Source organism: Hoplias malabaricus, chromosome 1 (genome assembly GCF_029633855.1).
Source record: "Hoplias malabaricus isolate fHopMal1 chromosome 1, fHopMal1.hap1, whole genome shotgun sequence".
NCBI classification, from domain to species: Eukaryota; Metazoa; Chordata; class Actinopteri; order Characiformes; family Erythrinidae; genus Hoplias; species Hoplias malabaricus.
This window is the reverse complement of record NC_089800.1, coordinates 37246276-37264556: the sequence shown is the minus strand read 5'-3', so window position 1 is coordinate 37264556 and position 18281 is coordinate 37246276. Positions and strand designations below refer to the sequence as shown.

At 40.7% G+C, this 18281-nt stretch overlaps 1 pseudogene; it reads right to left on the bottom strand.

Annotated features, from left to right (window-relative positions):
- LOC136663947 (calcium-activated chloride channel regulator 4A-like) overlaps positions 1–18281 on the bottom strand; it is a 28366-nt pseudogene that overhangs the window by 5147 nt on the left and 4938 nt on the right.

Here is an 18281-nt window from a genome sequence, read left to right as displayed (position 1 = left end):
TTGATTTCCAACACATGGAAATATACCCAGTTCGAATCATCAGTCTCATACAGCTCCTTCGAATTCCATGCCATCCTGATGACTGCACCAGTAAAAATGGATGTGGTCGTTGTATACCGTCCCCCAGGGCAACTGGGTGATTTCCTAGAAGAACTAGACACTCTGCTTTCATCCATCCCTGAACATGACTGTCCCATGCTCATTCTCTGTGACATGAACATCCACCTTGACGGCTGCTGCTGACTTCTTCTCTCTGACCCACTCCTTTGAGCTACAGCAGGTATGCACCCCCTCAACTCACAAAGCAGGTAATGCACTTGATCTCATTCTCACCAAACACTGCCTAATTAACTCTGTAAATGTTACTCCTCTACATCTCTCTGACCATTACTTTATTCAGCTAAATGCTTGTCTCCTTCAGCAACCCACTGTGTCCGCTCCCCCTGTCCCCTTCCGGTGCAATCTCCGCAACCTATCTCCCACCCACTTCTCTGCCCTTGTGACTTCTGCTCTCCCACCCCCCAGCACCTTCTCATCTCTTGAGGCCAATGACGCCACAGAGTCACTCTGCACAACACTGAGCTCCTGCTTAGATCGCCTGTGCCCTCTGACTACCAGACCCGCAAGACCCATGCAGCCCCACCCGTGGCTTACTGACTCCCTTCGATCAATGCGCACTAACCTCAGAGCTGCTGAGAGGAGATGGCGAAAAACAAAAGACCCATCACACCTGACACAACTACAATCCCTGCTCTCAGCCTTCTCAACAAATGTCACCATTGCAAAAAAGAAATTCTACCAAGACAAAATCAACAATGCTACTGACACCCGGAAGCTGTTTTCAACCTTCACGAGTTCAATTCAAGAGCAATTATATTCAGATGCATAATATCCATATTCAGAGGTGGATATCTGAAGACATAAATTCAAAAGCAACATAATTCAGTTCAAAATCTGATGAGACAGATTTGCTTCCATACACAAGCAGCTGCTGGCATGGCTGAAAAGTAGCATTATTGATGAGATAGTCCGACTTGAATTCATTTTAAATTGCATTTGGGTGATAGTTGGTAGTTGGGCAGGATCACGCTTATCCTTAGTACATGCTTTATCAACCAACTGTCGACTATAGCTTTGCACATTTAACTTGTATATTTAACAAATTTAACATTTAACAAATATTTCATATAGCAATGATATAAGCTTAGATAACTTTTGGCTAAAGTCGAATTTCAAATCTCACACAGAGCCCATCAAACAAACTTGCAACATTCAATCATAGCCTACTGCCTGCCAGCAAACCATTTACCTAGCCATAGCAAACTTTGCAAATTTACCATTAGTACGTCACTGGGCTACTACAATTTTTTGCATCCAATCATTTCGAAAATTTCTTCCAGGTACGGCCAGGGATGTATATGGGTTGGCTGGTCTTCCTGGCTACCAACCTCCTCGCTGGTGTTTAGTTGGGCCATTTCGCTTGAGTTCTCTTGAGTCTCTGCCACTGACATCTCCATACTAGGCTACATACGTCTGCTATGTCCTTGTTGGAGTGTGACGTGACTTGTGCAGGTGCGATGGGTCGCTTACAAACCAACAGGGTGTCAGAATGTTATATGTTTATATTTCTCATACAACCATAATCAAATTAATTTTTTTTTCTTTAAATAAGAGTAACGAGGCTATTTTTAAAATGTAAGGAGTAGAAAGTACAGATAATTGCATGAAAATGTAAGGAGTAGAAGTAAAAAGTCAGCTGAAAAATAATTACTTATAGATCACCAAAATTTCTACTTAAGTAAGGTAACGAAGTATTTGTACTTCGTTACTTGACACCTCCGCTGTTGTGTGTACATGTCATTGAATAAATATGCACTACAACGAGCTCAACTTTTGTTCAGAATCTGCTTCTTATCACTGGTAAAGATGCGGCTTTCCTCTCAATCATTCCTTCAGCTTCACAGTGCTTTAAACAGTGTGGACTCTGAGCGTCCACAGAGTTCAATAGCGAAGCAGTGAAGTGCAGCGAAACGAGACGAGTCATTGGATAAATGCTGGGCTTTGTCCTGGCCATCGGACGTTCAGTGTCTCTGGGGGTCTATGGGGCAGTGGGCTGGCCCGGACGCTCAGCTTCTGCCTGATGATTGGATGATCTGTCTGAGGCTGAATACCTTTTTGATTGACAGTGAAATAAGCGAATCAGCGATCGTTTGGTGTAGCATTACATTTTCATTCTGTTCTGAGTTGAACCAGACTTTCTTAAAACTCTTAGCGGCATTTCTTTGTTAAAAACAACTAGTGACAAATCAAGCTTCTATTTCTCGTGGGTTTTTTTTTGTAGCTGCTTGGGTTTGGAGACTGACTTCTATTAATCTTTCTGATTTCTATCAGTTTCTGACCAGTGCTCTTCACATGGGCCAAGGCCGTTTAAGCAGCCTAGCTCTGCTGGCCATTGAGAGGACACTAGTCAAGTCCCTGGAAAAGATGCCTTGTTGTTACAACAGGGTCACAGATCATTTTCTTGAAAAGGAACAGAGGGTAGTATCTACGTATAAATAAACCGACACATTTTATGATGTAGGCCGAAATTGAGCTTTCCCTCCTTGAAAGACCAGCATCCGCCACTGGTCTGCTCCCATGGGAGGAATTAAACTTAGTTTCAATGAGCTGTAAGGGTACCAATAAATTGTCCACATCTGTATGAACACATATAAGCATGGATAATATTTATAGCAATTGAAGTATCCTTACCATTCACAATATATCCAGGGACATATAGAGCACTACTGAGTGTGTTCGGCAAAATTTTTATGGCTCCATTTTGTTGCATCACCTACACCTTCAGACATGTATTTTCCACTCATTAATTTTGTAAAATATCTAGAATAAATACCATCGTCTTTAAATTCATCAGCTCTGTAAAACATGCGTTCTATTAAACTAACATTGTAGTTAATAAATTAGTGTACCTTTCCAAGTTTTTATTGTAATGAAGAAAATAAATTAAAGTTTGGTACCTGCTCCATTATCGATAAAATGTAAAATTTCTTTATTCCTTGTGTCTGACTGCAGGATGGCCAAGACATTCGCCCCCAGCACAAGCATGTAACTCTGACTGACTTCAAAAACTACCATGGGTTCACTTCCATCGTTAGTAGGATTTTTTATACCAGTCTTAACTGTGATTGGAGGTACATCATCACGGGCTGCTTGACTTTACTATTAAGGTAATAGTTAAGGTAACATTTTCAAAATGGAAAACAGGAAGAGTACACTTAAATCAAAATGTATTGGGGGAAAAAAATAGAAACGAGTTTAAAAAAAGCATTACAGTAATCCCTCGCTACTTTGCGGTTCATCTTTCGCGGATTCGCTACTTTGCGGGTTTTTTCAAGGGGGCTTATGGCTGCTATATCATGGATATTGAGGGAAAATGTAGGAAAACCGTGAAAGATGAATAGCCAAAATATTTCATTAAATTCATTAAAATTTCATAAAATTATTCTATTTTTTTTAGCTATTATTAGCCCATTGTCAGCAAAGAAGAGTGCACAAATCTTTATGATTTCATTTTCAAATCCTTTTCCTCTTCTTTTTAGTTCATTTATTATTCTATATGTTATTAATTTGAATAATGTAGTAGACCCTGTGCGTCCTCTTGGTAGCAGAAGACATGCATTTTACTGCACAGTAACTTCTTGCTGACATGGTGCGTTGTAAGATGAACTGTGATTGGGGCAATTGGAGAGACGACGAATGTGATTGGTGCATAGATTAATGATTTCATCTGCACCTTTTTGTCTCTCTATTGTTCCTGTCCACATCCGTGCGAAATTTACTTACGCTAAATCACAGTTTAGGAATTACTCTATTAAAGAAACGGGTAGGATATCACATGCAGTTCCAGCTGATAAACGTTATAGAATGACTTTTTAATGCAAAGGGTGGGTTGTTAACAGTACAGGGAGGGTTTTAAAAGTCCAAATACTCGTTAAATACATTAAAAAATATCTTTTCTCTACTTTCGTTTCATAAAATTCGTTTTTCGCGGGTGTTCTTGGAACACATCCCCCGTGACAAATGAGGGATCACTTTACACACAAATGTCTCAAAAACAAAATATATAATAAATCTGATTATCATGTTCAACACTCCACCTGGAAATATTAAAGCATTACACCACCACCACCACCACTATTTTTGGCCAATAATCTTATTGTGGAATGCATTGATAGTTTAAGCCAGATGTGTTCCTTTTGCAGCTAGTTAGATGCGTATCTAAGATTTTTGTAACTGTTTGGATGTGTTGCTCTTAAAATAAATGTTGGCAGGTCTGGAAATATTTTGTAGAATGTCCTGCTGCATTAATTATTGCATATTGGGAGCATTTAGCCTACTTTATATTAGTCAAGAAGTTCTATTCATCAAATTATTACATTAATCAGGGTTAGCATTAATTAATCCTGGTTGTGTTGAGTTTAATTAATGTAATTCATTTGTTTCAAACAGAGCCCGATAATGGATAACATTTTCCATTAATAAAGGAGTTGTTATAGATTAAAGTTCCAAAATAGCATATTTATTTTTTCACCACATTGTATCTATATTTTGTATTTTATTTTACACCTATTTTCATACAGTACAAGTAGACAGGATGTTCACCAGTATTTCAAGTCAGTGTTTTTGTTGCTTATAATTCAAATATAAAAGCATTAGCTGAAGAAATTCAAATGTTGAATTGTCATAAATGTTGTCATACCTCTGCAGTTCCAGGAAAGTTTAAAAGTGACTGTCTTTGTAGCTGCATTATCGGTGATATCAGACTGACCATACACTGAACCACTTGGTGCCTTTATGTACACTGTGGGGGTACTTCTTTGATAGATTAACGTAATGGTGGTACTGTTTCCCACAGTGCTGTCAATAGGCACTGTGCCATTGAACCAATCTCTATTGATAGTTCCAGTGCTCACAAGCTGTTGAGAAAAAAGGAGAGAGCAAGGGTCACTGATGCACAGCTTCTTGGTTTCTGTCAAGGCCAGTAGTGTCTAGAACAATTTTTCAAGGTCACAGAATTAGATACCAAGTGTTCCCATTAAATGTTTTATCTAACAATTATATGTAACAATGTTTTATTAATGATTCTAGATGAATAATGCTGTTAATGTTCCAGTTCTACACAATTTAGATGGTTTAATTTCTTTTGTGGTTAGAGGGCCATATAACCCCGTGTATGCCTTATTCCAGTGATTTTCAGAAAATGTAGATTTCATCCTAGCATTTTTGTGTCTTTAAACCAGTTTTAAAGGTACCTCAGAGGCATTTCCAATGATGATATAGCCCACATTCCCTTCTACAGAGAATAGACTTTCTGTCATTTGATCCCCAAACTTAACAATTTTTCAAAGTTAAAAAAATAGCATTTTGCCAAAACAATGCTAAATATGGTGCGATAAACTCATCAGAATAATCAGAAGCACAGAGCTGACTTTGCTCGATGCTGCTCACGATTTGACAGGCTTGTGTCAAGGAAAATTTTTTAAAAGTTGTCTTGTCTTATTTCCCCTAATCTTTGAATGACTTATAATCATGCCTTCTTGTATGACATCCCATTGTTCACATCCATGTGGTTCTTTGATCAACACCAGTTTAGTTTTTTTTTTATAATTGTAATTAATTTAATATTATTTCATTTAATAACTATCTAAAAAAAAAACATACCCGTTAGTTATTTGCAAAAGAGGACATCTAATATTTGGCTCAAGTAAATATAATAAGAAACCTGCCAAATGCAGTGAAAATGAAGAAAACCCTAAAAAATAAGCCAGAATTATAATTTATGATTAAAACAGGGGTTCCAGTGCAAGGGTTTGTACAGTCTAACCCAAGTGTCTATGAACAATAATGGACAAATGATCTCGAGCATGGGTGCAATGAATAGACTTATCATTAATAATCTTTAGACAAGCAAATAAGTGCAAAACCTCATGTGTCCTAGATCCAAATCCAGGCATGTGATTGACATTGTGCACAGGATATCAATACTATGAGGGTAATGTGAACGGCTGAGTACAAGACAGACCATAGAGTACATAGGTGAAGTCCAAAGCACAAGGGTTAACTTCTACCAAGGCAAAAGATAAGCAAATTTCATACAACAAAATTTCCAAATAAGGCAAAATTTCCAAATAAGGCTTGAAAAAAAATCAACACTTTTAATAAACTACAGATAATGTTTCCTAATCACTTGCTAGTTCACTTTGCACACTCAAAACTGTATCATAGAACATGATTGGACCTTATTCTATAATAATTATAGATTTTAAATCCCATTTCATCTCCAGGACTTATATTATGTTTTTTTTTTTTTACTTTTTAACAACTGGACTTCTCCAACTGTTGTGCCTTTAAAGGTATATTTACACCGTTTGTACCTTTAGTGACCAATTATGTTCCTCTACTGCACCTTTTTTACTGAGGGTGTAGATGGATAATATTGTCTTAATTTTGCTTAATCATATTACTTAAGTTGGAAATATCTCCAAATTTGGGAGCAGGCTAACTGCATGAAAGTAAACAAAAGTACTACAAAACTAAACACCTTGAGTTACAAATGACAAGCTAAACTTCAGCCACATACGAGCAACAATTGTTTTTCCAAGCTTAGAAGAGGCATTGACTAACTAACACCTAATGTTGAAATGTGCATGCGTGAGTAGGAATTGTTAGTTCAGCCGTATTTCACAGAGAGAACTTAAGATGGTGCCACTACATCAACTGTTAGAACCTTTTGCTGGTGACCAAACGTCCTCTTTCCCCAGACAAGTACCCTTTTTGGAACCTAAAAATGCATCTGGCAGGGATTTCTTAATCGCTTGCTGCACGCAGGCTTTTCCCCGCCCCATTTCTTGTCATAAGCCCTAAATCCAAGGAAGAGAGAGGAGAGAGGAAACTTAAAGGCTGTAAACGGGGTGTGGCTGATGAGGTGCAGGTGCAACTGATTAATATTCAGGACTCAGGAGCGTTGGAGCGTGAGTAGTTCATAACAGTACCCTCCTCCTGACAGGCAGCTCCAGACACCCTGGAATGCCCTCCCCTTGGTCTACCTCGCTCTAGGAGCTGGACGGTCTGGGTGATCTGCATGAAAGTTGTCCAGGATATCCCCAGCAGGTACCCAGCATTGCTCCTCTGGGCCATAACCCTCCCAGTCCATGAGGTATAGGAGGTGTCCACTTCGTCTGTGGGAGTCCAGTAATGTCCGCACTATGTATGCGGTTTGACCTCTGACCTCCAGGGGTGGAGGAGGGCGGAGACCGGTTCCAGCTGCAGAAACAGGACTGTAGAAAACATGTTTCAATAAGGAGACATGGAAGGTAGGATTCATTTTATATCGGGGTGGTAGTTGTAGCCGGTAGGACACAGGGTTGACCCGTCGAAGTACCTTGAAAGGGCCAGTGTACCGGGGACTGAGTTTCTTACAAGGTAGTTTGAGATTCATGTGGCATGTGGATAACCAGACCTGCTGACCGGGGTGGAATACCAGGGTGGGATTACGGCGATGGTTGGCGTAGTCCTGCCGAGTTCGGAATGCTCGTCTTAGGTGGACATGGGCTTTCTCCCATGTCCTGCCACTATTGCGAAACCACTCAACCAGTGCTGGGATGTCCGTGGGTGCATTGTCCCATGGGAAAAAGGCTCGTTGGTAACCATATACACATTGGAAAGGAGTAAGTTTAGTTGCTGTGTGAGTGAGTGAGTTTCTAGCATATTCTGCCCATGGGAGGTATTTACTTCAGACACTCTGGGAAGTGCAATATTGGCGGAGAAAGCGGCTTACTTCTTAATGCGCTTGACTTCGCCATTAGATTTTGGGTGATGGTTATCCCTAATTTCTTACAAAACTGTTGCCAGACTCGAGATGTAAACTGTGAGCCCCGGTCTGATAGTATTTCCTCAGGCAGACCAAAGATTCTGAAAACTAAGGAAAATATGGCCTCGGCTGTTTCTGTAGCTGTGGGTAGATGAGGGAAAGGGATTAGACGGCACGAGAAACGGTCAGTGACTACCATGATAGTGGTATTACCTTCAGACTAGGGAAGATCTGTGGTGAAGTCTATAGCCAGATGTGTCCAGGGTCGACCAGGAATTGGTAACGAGTGAAGCTCTCCTACTGGTAGGGATCGAGGGGTGCGAGATTGGGCGCAAACAGGGCAAGCTAAAACGTAGTCCCGAATATCATCTCTCATGAACTTCCACCAAAACTTCCTAGTGATTAGTTGTGTGGTCCGAGTAACCCCTGGGTGACCTATGCCCAAAGCTGTATGTGCCCATTGCATCACGTTGCCCTGTAGCATGGCAGGAAGATATTGTTTACCTTGAGGGCAGTCTGGAGGGCTGGGGTCTTCTCGTAGAGCCTCCTTGATCTCCTCTTGAAAACCCCATCTAATAGGGGCTAAGAAACACCTGGCTGGTAGGATGGGAGCCGGTTCAGGGTTGGGAACTCCCTTATCATAAATTCGGGAAAGGGCGTCAGCCTTCAGATTCTTAGAGCCTGGACGAAAAGATACTGAGAAATTAAAGCGTGCAAAAAAAATAGGGCCCATCTGGCTTGTCGGGGTTTCAACCTCTAAGCCGCTTTCAGATATTCCAGATTCTTATGGTCTGTGTAAACAAAGAACGGATGTTGGGCTCCCTCTAGCCAATGTCTCCATTGTTCCAAAGCCAATTTTATGGCTAAGAGTTCTCGGTCACCAACATCATAGTTTCTCTCCACAGGCAGTAGTTTCTTAGAAAGGAAAGCACAGGGATGTAACTTAGGGGGGTTACCTGACGGTTGTGAGAGGTTGGCTCCTGTGCCCACCTCAGAAGCATCTACTTCCAGCACGAATGGTAGGTCGGGATCAGGTTGGCAGAGAATAGGGGCAGAGGAGAATGCCTTCTTCAGATGTTCGAATGCCATGTCAGTGCTAGATGTCCTGGTAAGTTTCTGTTTGGAATGTTGCTTGAGTAGGTCTGAGAGGGGAGCCACCTATAGAAATTAGCGAAGCCTAAAAATCATTGTAACTCCTTCTAAGTGGTAGGTATAGGCCAGGAGGTAATAGTGGATACCTTGTCAATGTTCATAGCTATATAACCTGGAGTTATGGTGTTTCCCAGGAAGGTTATGATATTTTTGTGAAACTCATATTTTTCTGTCTCAACATACAGGTGGTGTTTGCGTAACCAGGAGAGAACTGCTTTCACATGTTCAATATGTTCTGGGACGGAATGAGAATAGATTAAAATATCATCAATGTAAGCCAGGACTCTCCTCCCAATCATGTCACAAAAGACTCATCCATGAAGGCCTGAAAAACAGAAGGACTATTAGTTAAACCATAGGGCATAACCAAGTACTCATAGTGCCCCCTGGAGGTGATAAAGGTAGTTTTCCATTCATTTCCAGCTCAAATCCGAATGAGATTGTATGCACTCCTTAAATCAAGTTTAGTAAAAATAGTTACTCCTTTTAACTGTTCATGAGAGACAGACATGAGAGGAAGTGGGTAGGCCAACTTCACTGTGATGTCATTTAAGGCCCTGTAGTCAATACATGGTCGGAGACCGGCACCTTTTTCTCAGGACTTTCAATGGAAGAAGACCGGAGGGGTAAACAGAGTGTTGAAAACAGAAAGAACTCCATGAGGTGAGTTCCCAGGTAGCCCAGCAGATGTGGGGGTTATGTTTCGAGAGCCAGGGGAAGCCTAATATGATAGGATCATGAGGGATAGGTAGTGAGAGGAACTGTATTTTTTCCTGAGGAACTAAACCTACCTTCAATGAGATCTGAATAGTTTGATGTCTCACCCATCCCTCCCCTATGGGTTGACCATTAATAGAGTTTACTCGTATGGGGGGGTGCACAGGAATGGTAGGGAGCTCTAATTGACGGGCTAAATTGATGTCTAAGAAAATACTTGCTGCTCCTGAATCTATAAGAGCAGACAGAGAAACCTTTTCACTGGCCCACGAGAGAAGTACACGTAAATTAAGCTGTTGATTTATGAGATTTAATAGGGAGGTTAACCTTACTTGGGTAACAAATCAAATCAAATCAAATTTATTTATATAGCACTTCACAACTGATGTTGTCACAAAGCAGCTTCACAGAATTCCAGTAAGACAAAGATTTGACATGAAATGTAAAAACAAATGTAAAACCCTCAAGTGAGCAAGCCAGGGGCGACAGTGGCAAGGAAAAACTCCCCCAGCTGAGGAAGAAACCTTGGGAGGAACCAAGGCTCACAAGGGGTGACCCATCCTCCTCTGGTCAATTTACTGGTGATAATAGTTAGTAGTCCGTGAGAACTTCAGTATAGGGACAGTTTCAAGGCACTTGGTGGTTGCTGGAGCGTGGGCAGCTGGTCTGAGGCGTGGAGGAGGATCTCGACAGTCATCCATCAGTGTCCAGACAGACAGGTGGGCAGTCGTTTACTCGGAAAGATGTAAAGGGATGGAATTAGTTTTGAACTGTTTTGTGTTTGTAAAGTAGAAAATATGAAAATTTCCAGAGTGTGGCTAATGACTCCAGCAGATCTGACTATGACAGCTTTAACTAAAAGGAGAGAACCAGGAGGACACACAGACACGGGAGCATCCTGAAACACTGGCATCCCTCCGCTCCACCGTCAACAAACCTCAGTGATCACGAGAAGCGGCGGGACGACAGCACCAGCGTCTCAGTTTACTATAATTCCCTGTGTCCATGGACCCCCCGAATCTGCCGCCTTTATCTATGGGGAGCATTAACTACCAAAAGATAAACTAAACAAAAGAGTTTTTAGCCTAGATTTGAAGATTGCGACTGTGTCTGAGTCCCGAACATTTTCTGGAAGATTATTCCAGAGTTTGGGGGCTTTATAAGAAAAGGCTCTTCCCCCAGCTGAGGCCTTCTGAATTCTGGGAACAATTTAAAATCCAGTATTCTGTGATCTGAGTGAACGTGGAGGCTCATAATAGGAAACTGTATCTTGAAGATATTCAGGAGCAAGCCCATGTAGAGCTTTATATGTTAATAACAAAATTTTGTAGTCAATGCGGAATTTAACAGACAGCCAATGAAGTGATGATAAAACTGGGCTGATATGTTCAAATTTTCTAGTTTTAGTGAGGACCCTAGCTGCAGCATTTTGAACTAGTTGAAGTTTTCTTAAATTGCTGCTGGTGCATCCAGACAGTAGTGTGTTACAGTAGTCAAGCCTTGAAGTAATAAAGGCATGTACTAATGTTTCTGCGTCCTGAAGGGATAAGGCATTTCTAATCTTAGCAATATTGCGAAGATGTAAAAAAGCTGTCCTAGTGATACTACCTATGTGTTGATCAAATGATAAATCCGGGTCAATTATGACACCAAGATTTTTTGCTGCTGAACCAGGTTTAACTGGAAAGTCTGCGAGATTTAAAATTAAATCTGATAATTTATTTCTTGCCACTTTTGGACCCAAAAGCAGGACCTCTGTTTTGTCGCTGTTTAAAAGGAGGAAGTTACGCAACATCCAGCCTTGCACGTCCTTTACACAGTCCTCTATTTTCTTTAATCTGTGTTTGTCATCGGGCTTGGCTGAAATATACAATTGTGTGTCATCTGCGTAACAGTGAAAGTTAATGTCATGGTTTCTTATAACTGTGCCTAGCGGTAACATGTATAATGTAAATAATAATGGTCCTAAAATAGAGCCTTGTGGAATTCCAAATCTTACTTTAGAATAATTTGAATTTAGATTGTTTACTTTTACAAAATGATAACGTTCCGTTAAGTAAGATTTGAACCATAATAGGGCTGTCCCTGTGATTCCAACCATGTTTTCTAACCTTTCTATGAGAATATTGTGGTCTATTGTATCGAAAGCTGCGCTTAGGTCAAGAAGCACCAACAGGGATACGTGGCCTTGATCAGAGGCAAGAAGAAGATCATTTGTTATCTTGACTAGAGCTGTCTCTGTACTATGATGTTGCCTGAATCCAGATTGGAATTTTTCATATATATCATTCTTATGTAGATATGAACTAAGTTGTTGGGCCACAGCTCTTTCTAAGATCTTGGACAGAAATGGCAAATTAGAAATAGGCCTGTAATTAGACAGTGTACTAGCATCAAGATTTGGTTTCTTGATCATAGGCTTTGGGTACATGGCCCAGACTAAGGGATGAGTTTACTATAGTTAAAAGAGGATCAATAATAGCTGGTAGTACTTCTTTAAGCAACTTTGCATCAAGCGTGCAAGTTGTACAGTTTGCGGAGGTGATATTCTTCTCTAGTTCTAATTGTGGGAGTGGGTAAAAGGTTTCAAGTCTTTCTTTTACAGTTAAATTATGTTTTATATCATTTACATCGGGTGGCAGCCAGGATGGATTTAATCCTGTGGCTTGAGTTTGTTGTCTAATATTCTCAATTTTATTATTAAAAAAGTCCATAAAATCTTTACTGGTGAGAGTTGCTGGAATTAATTGTTCAGAACCTGCTTGATTTTTTGTAATTCTAGAAAACACACTAAACAGTGCTCTCGGATTATTTTTATTATTGGAGATCAGCGAGGCCAGATATGCTGAGCGAGCTTTAGTGAGGGCATTTCTATACTCTGTCCTTCCAGGCAGAATGGAACACTTCAAGCTTGGTTGATCACCATTTCCGCTCTAGTTTTCGTAAAGTTTGTTTTAAAGTACGGGTCTTATCATTATACGATGGTGCGAGCTTTTTCTGTCTTATACTTTTATGTTTAAGTGGTGCTACCTTTTCTAAAGTAGATCGACAGGTATTTTCTAGGTAATCAGTTAGTACATCCAGTTAGGTCCATTGGGTCTGATGGAGTTGGAACTGGGGTCAATAGTTCTGGTAGGTTTTCTATAAATTGTAGGGCGGTAGATGGTTTTATTATACGCCTTGTAGAATAGCGAGGGTTCTTACATATATTATGGCTAAGACTTAGCTCATATGAAATTAAGTAATGATCGGAGATTGCTGAGGATTGCGGTAAGATATTAATTTTGTCAATGTTAAGACCTAGTGTCAGAACTAAGTCTAAAGTGTGACTGTAGTAGTATGTAGGCCCTGTTACATTTTGAGTAATACCAATAGAGTTTAAGATTGAGGTAAATGCCTTTTTTAGTGGGTCACTTTCCTTCTCAAAATGGATATTGAAATCTCCTACAATTATAACTTTATGATTGCACACCGCTAGGTTTGTAGCAAAATCGCTGAATTCTTTCAGAAATTCTAAGTAAGGCCCTGGTGGGCTGTAAATGTTGCATAATAAAAATGCGTCCTTTTTTGTGACCGGATTTGTAATAATAGTGGAGAGAACCTCAAAAGAAGAGAAGGTGTCACATTGTTTAAGACTAATTTTCTAGGGTATTTTGGTAAATTACACATACTCCACCTCCTTTGCCTATTATTCTTGGGCTATGTGCATAATTATAGCCTAAGGGGGTGGCTTCAATTAGTACTAAATATTCATTTGGTCTAACCCACGTTTCCATGAGACAGAAAACATTGAATTTATGATCACTTATAATATCATTTACGATGAGTGCTTTTGAGTTTAGTGATCTTATGTTGAGTAACCCAAATTTTAGTTCTAAGGTGTTGCTGCTAGGTGTTGTGTATGATTTAATATTGATTAGGTTGCTGAAACAGGCTGATTTTGTTTTTCTACTTTTACATTTAGTTCGGGGGAAAGACACAGTCTCAATACAGTTGAACCTGGGTGACGCCTCAAGACAGTTCGCAGACGGTCGGTTTAGCCTGTCTGTCTGCGGCCTGGTCCCGGCTCTGGATTGTCAGCAGCTATCTAAACTACTCTGCTTACTAACTAAAAGACTATGTGCTATGCTGCAAGAAAGTAAGGCAGCACCCTCCCGCGTGGGGTGGATACCATCCCTACCTATAAGACCAGGCTTGCCCTCAAAACGTAACCAATTGTCTATAAAGCCCACTTGATTTTCGGAACACCACTTGGACATCCAGCAGTTTAACGCCCAAAGTCTGCTGTAAGCTTCGTCGCCACGCTGCATTGGTATGGGGCCAGAGCAGATTACGACATCGGACATCGTCTGGGCCAGTTTAATCACCTCTGTAATATTACCCTTAGTTACCTCAGACTGCCGCAGACGAATATCATTGGCCCCTACATGAATGACTACCCTCGAATATCTCCTATTAGCTAACAGTCTAAGGTTGCCACTAATATCCGGCGCTCTGGCTCCCGATAAACAGCTAACTGTTACTGCCGGCGCAGCTAATTTCACGTGTCGAACAATAGAGTCTCCTATAACAAGAGCACTCTTAACAGGCTCCTCAGCGGGTGCTTCGCTGAGCAGGGCAAACCTGTTTGACACGCGAATCGGAAGAGCGTGGTGTCCCGGTGGGCTAGCTTTGGCCTCAGCGTTAGCATCAGCCTTAGCTTTCCGGCTATGACGCCGAGACGTCACCCATTCACCCCGCTGTGAGGGCTCTAACACCGGAGTCGTGGGGGTGCTAACTCTCCCTAAGGCACCCGGAGTTGCTAACACTGAATCTCGCTGTTTATCCCTTAACAATAATAAGCTCTGGATGCGCACTTCTAGCTGGTCCACTTTATCCACCAGAGAGCTAACTAGCTGACACTTAGTACAAACACAACCACTATCTTTATCGCTAGAGGTGGAAAAGGGGGTTAAACTAAACATGCCACACTCTGAGCAGGCAAAACAGCCAGTAGTAGTCATGGAATTGCAGGTACTTACCGCTTTTAGTTGATTTTAGTAACTTACACCAAGAACGCTACTCCAGGGTCCGGTGGCAGTTTTAGTGCCTCTAATGAATATTCCTGCGGAGACAATCTAAAAGATAGATCTATGGATGGTTAGTAGGTTATAAAAAACAGATATAAATATAGAAATAACAGTAGAAATGAGTAAACAGGAAAACCCAAGCGATCAAAACAGCTTCTAAACGGGTACAGGAACAGCCAAACGGGTTGCCAGATCAGCCAGATCCATAACACGATGAGGGTGGTTTCTTAATCGGTTGGGACATCGAGGACATTGATCCTGAAAGTGATCCTTTCCCCCACAATACAGGCATAGTCCCTCTGACAGGCGTCTGGTGCGTTCCTGCACAGACAGGGGGAATCGACCCAGCTGCATGGGGTCGGTAGTGTCCTCCGTGAAACCCTAAAATGAGGTGGTCGTAGGAAGAGGAATCCCCACTGTTCCAGAGTGACGTTCCCCAAGCCCCGGCTTCTCCAGTGAGAGGGACAGCATGAAATGGACACGCTGTTTCTTGGTGACAAGCTGAGAAGTATTGTAATCAAAATACATCGAACATTGCATCAAGAAATTTTTACAATGGTCGGGAGAACCGTCATATCTCTCTGGTAAAGCTACCAAAACGTGAGGAGAGTTCGCTCCAGAGATGGTGGTTGAACTAGAAGCAGGTTGAGCTTGGGTAGGGTTAACGAGTCCTTGAATGGTTTCCTGGAGCTAAGTGATAGTAGCGTCCTGTCGAGCGAAGCGAGCCGACAACTCTGCTGGATCCATTTTTAAAGGCGAAGTATTCTGTAACGTCCCAAAAAACACAGAGAAACTCAAGGATCCAATTGCAGGTGTTTTATTTAAGGCTAGAATTAAGTGAATCGTAGAGACGTGAATGGTCCACACGGGTTTATTCCAGTAAGTGTAGTCAGGGAAAGCGGAGGCAGAGAAGAGAAGACAAATTGACAGGTTCGTGAATCTCATGAAAGGTGCAATACTTCGCAAGAGAGAGAGGAGAGAAGAAACTTAAAGGCTGCAAATGGGGTGTGGCTGATGAGGTGCAGGTGTAACTAATTAATACTCAGGAGAGTTGGAACACGAGTGGTTCGTAACACAATAAGGACACTATTAAATTAAGTCGGTGTTGTGGAATGATTTTAAACTCAAAATTATATAAAAGCCTTAAACAAAACAGAAAAAAAAATTAAATGTGTTTTTTTCATATCATTAATTGAAGTTATGTAATAACAGTTTTGGGAGTAGGACCACGCCCAAACTCCTCCTCTCAGCCCTATATATACCCTGCAAATTCACGTCATTTCTGCGTCAGACAAACTCGCTTCATTTAGTTCAGGAGACGGATCTCGACTCGACTGCTTCACTACGTCAGCTCGTTCCTCCGCGCTGGGTCATTCCTGCTGATCCCCATATTCGGAGCCGTGTTCAGCCATTATCAAACCCACCGAGCCTCCTGTTTTAAAAAACTTGCTCCCACCTCCACCCTTTTCTCATATTCATTTATCCAATGGGGGGATCCGGCTTCATACGCATTCATAAGCCACCCTGAACTCTCCCCCAAAGACTTCTGAGTTCACCTCCCCATTTCAGCCTCTACGGGCGTGGTCCGTACTAGCAAATCTGGAGTTAAACTACCTGTTTAATGTGCCATGGTCTTCAGTACTTCTGAGGCTTCTGGACCAAATGCAGTGGTGTTAATTGTCACTCCACTGTCCACAGCTGACTGTAAACAATCCTTAATATTATCAGTGGCTTCTCCATCTGTCAGAAAAATCACATCATCTCCTACTGCTTTTTCATCATCTTTCTGAAGCACCTGAAATATAGAAAATAATAAAATTAAAATTAAATTCAGTTGAAAACTAGACTTACTATTAAACTATTTTAGAATGAAACTCCCCATTGGCAAACTAATCTTTTCCAGTATAAAATGAATACAATTAAATTGCATAGAAACTAACATTTTGCACATATTTATCATACATTACCTTAGTACCAAGTTCAAGTCCTTTACACATATTTGTGTGTCCAGATGCAATTTTTGGCAGCTTACTAATTAAATTATCTCTTGCTGGTTTACCCTCAATTTTAGTCAACAAGCTTACAATTAGTGCATTTGAACTCAACAATTCCCACAAATGCTCCTTCATCCACAATCTCACTCAGGAAAATCATAGCAGCTTGTTGTAGTCGAAGTATTCTCTCACCCTTTAAAGAACAGAAAACACAATATTAGGAAAGATTTACATAACGTTTGTTCTTGTGTAATCTTACTCTAATTTGCAGAATATTTGTTTTTTTAATTGGTAATGTATTTGCTCCTATAGGCATGCCTTTTCTACCTGTATTTAAAATATAAAAAACAATAATTATAATCATACACAAGATAATATGTAAAATATCCTATGCCAATCTATTAGAGCTTCACAAAAGGCCCACCCCACACTCTTCCTACCAGTAGTTACACAGTTTCTATTGTTTCACTCCAACAGCTACAGCCTAAGTTTGCTGTGGCCTTTTATGATCTGATCAGCAACCAGCTACTTTTAACATCTAAGGTTACGCCTTAAGCCCATCACATAAGTACTCAAACCACCCACTGCATCATTAGTTCTTCACAAGGGTCATCAAGTAGGCACCTTCCCTTATCAGTGTTTCACTGAATTAAGCCCACAACACCTCCATTTCACTGAATTAAGCCCACAATCACCTACCCTCTTTCTTTGCTGTCTGAATCTGATGCCAGATCATGCTGCTATTATCCAAACATCCTGCAAAGCCAGAAACCCCTGCTTTTTGTACTGATGTATCAATTAATTTGTTTGCTTTCAAATAAGCAGCAAGTCTCCGCGCTATCACACTGAAGAAAATCTTACCCTCCACATTAAGAGGACTTATAGGCCAAAACTGTTCTATACCCACAGCATCTTTCTACTTAGGGATAAGGATACAAGGATATTTATTTATACTTGTCATCTTGACTTCACTATATCTTTTCCCCTTTGCTTTTTCTGCAACCTACCAAACCTTGCCATTCCATATTCATAAATAACTCTACCTAATCTATTCAATTTATACTCTGCTAATCCTTTCAAACCAGCCAATATACCTTTCAAATCATCATTTATACACTTCCACCCTACATTATCTACTGCAGCTGGCCATTTTATTCTCTGCCCAAACCCTTTCTCTTTCACCCCTTGATTTACCCTCTCCTGCTCTCCACCATTCCTCTGGTTAACATCAAATTCACCCTCCTGTATACTTGAGCATATATATTATATTTATATTTTTTAATATCAGACTATTAAATTTCTTAATATCAGACACCAAATATTTACATACCTCATGATAAACTTTTACAGAGCTCCTAAGGTGACCTGGTTGTTGTTTTTAATAGGTAGGCTTACATCATTGTCACAAAATAATTTATTGATGGCAGAAGATTATGCACTGAGGCCACAAAAAATACACAAGGATGAAAGTGAAGGATT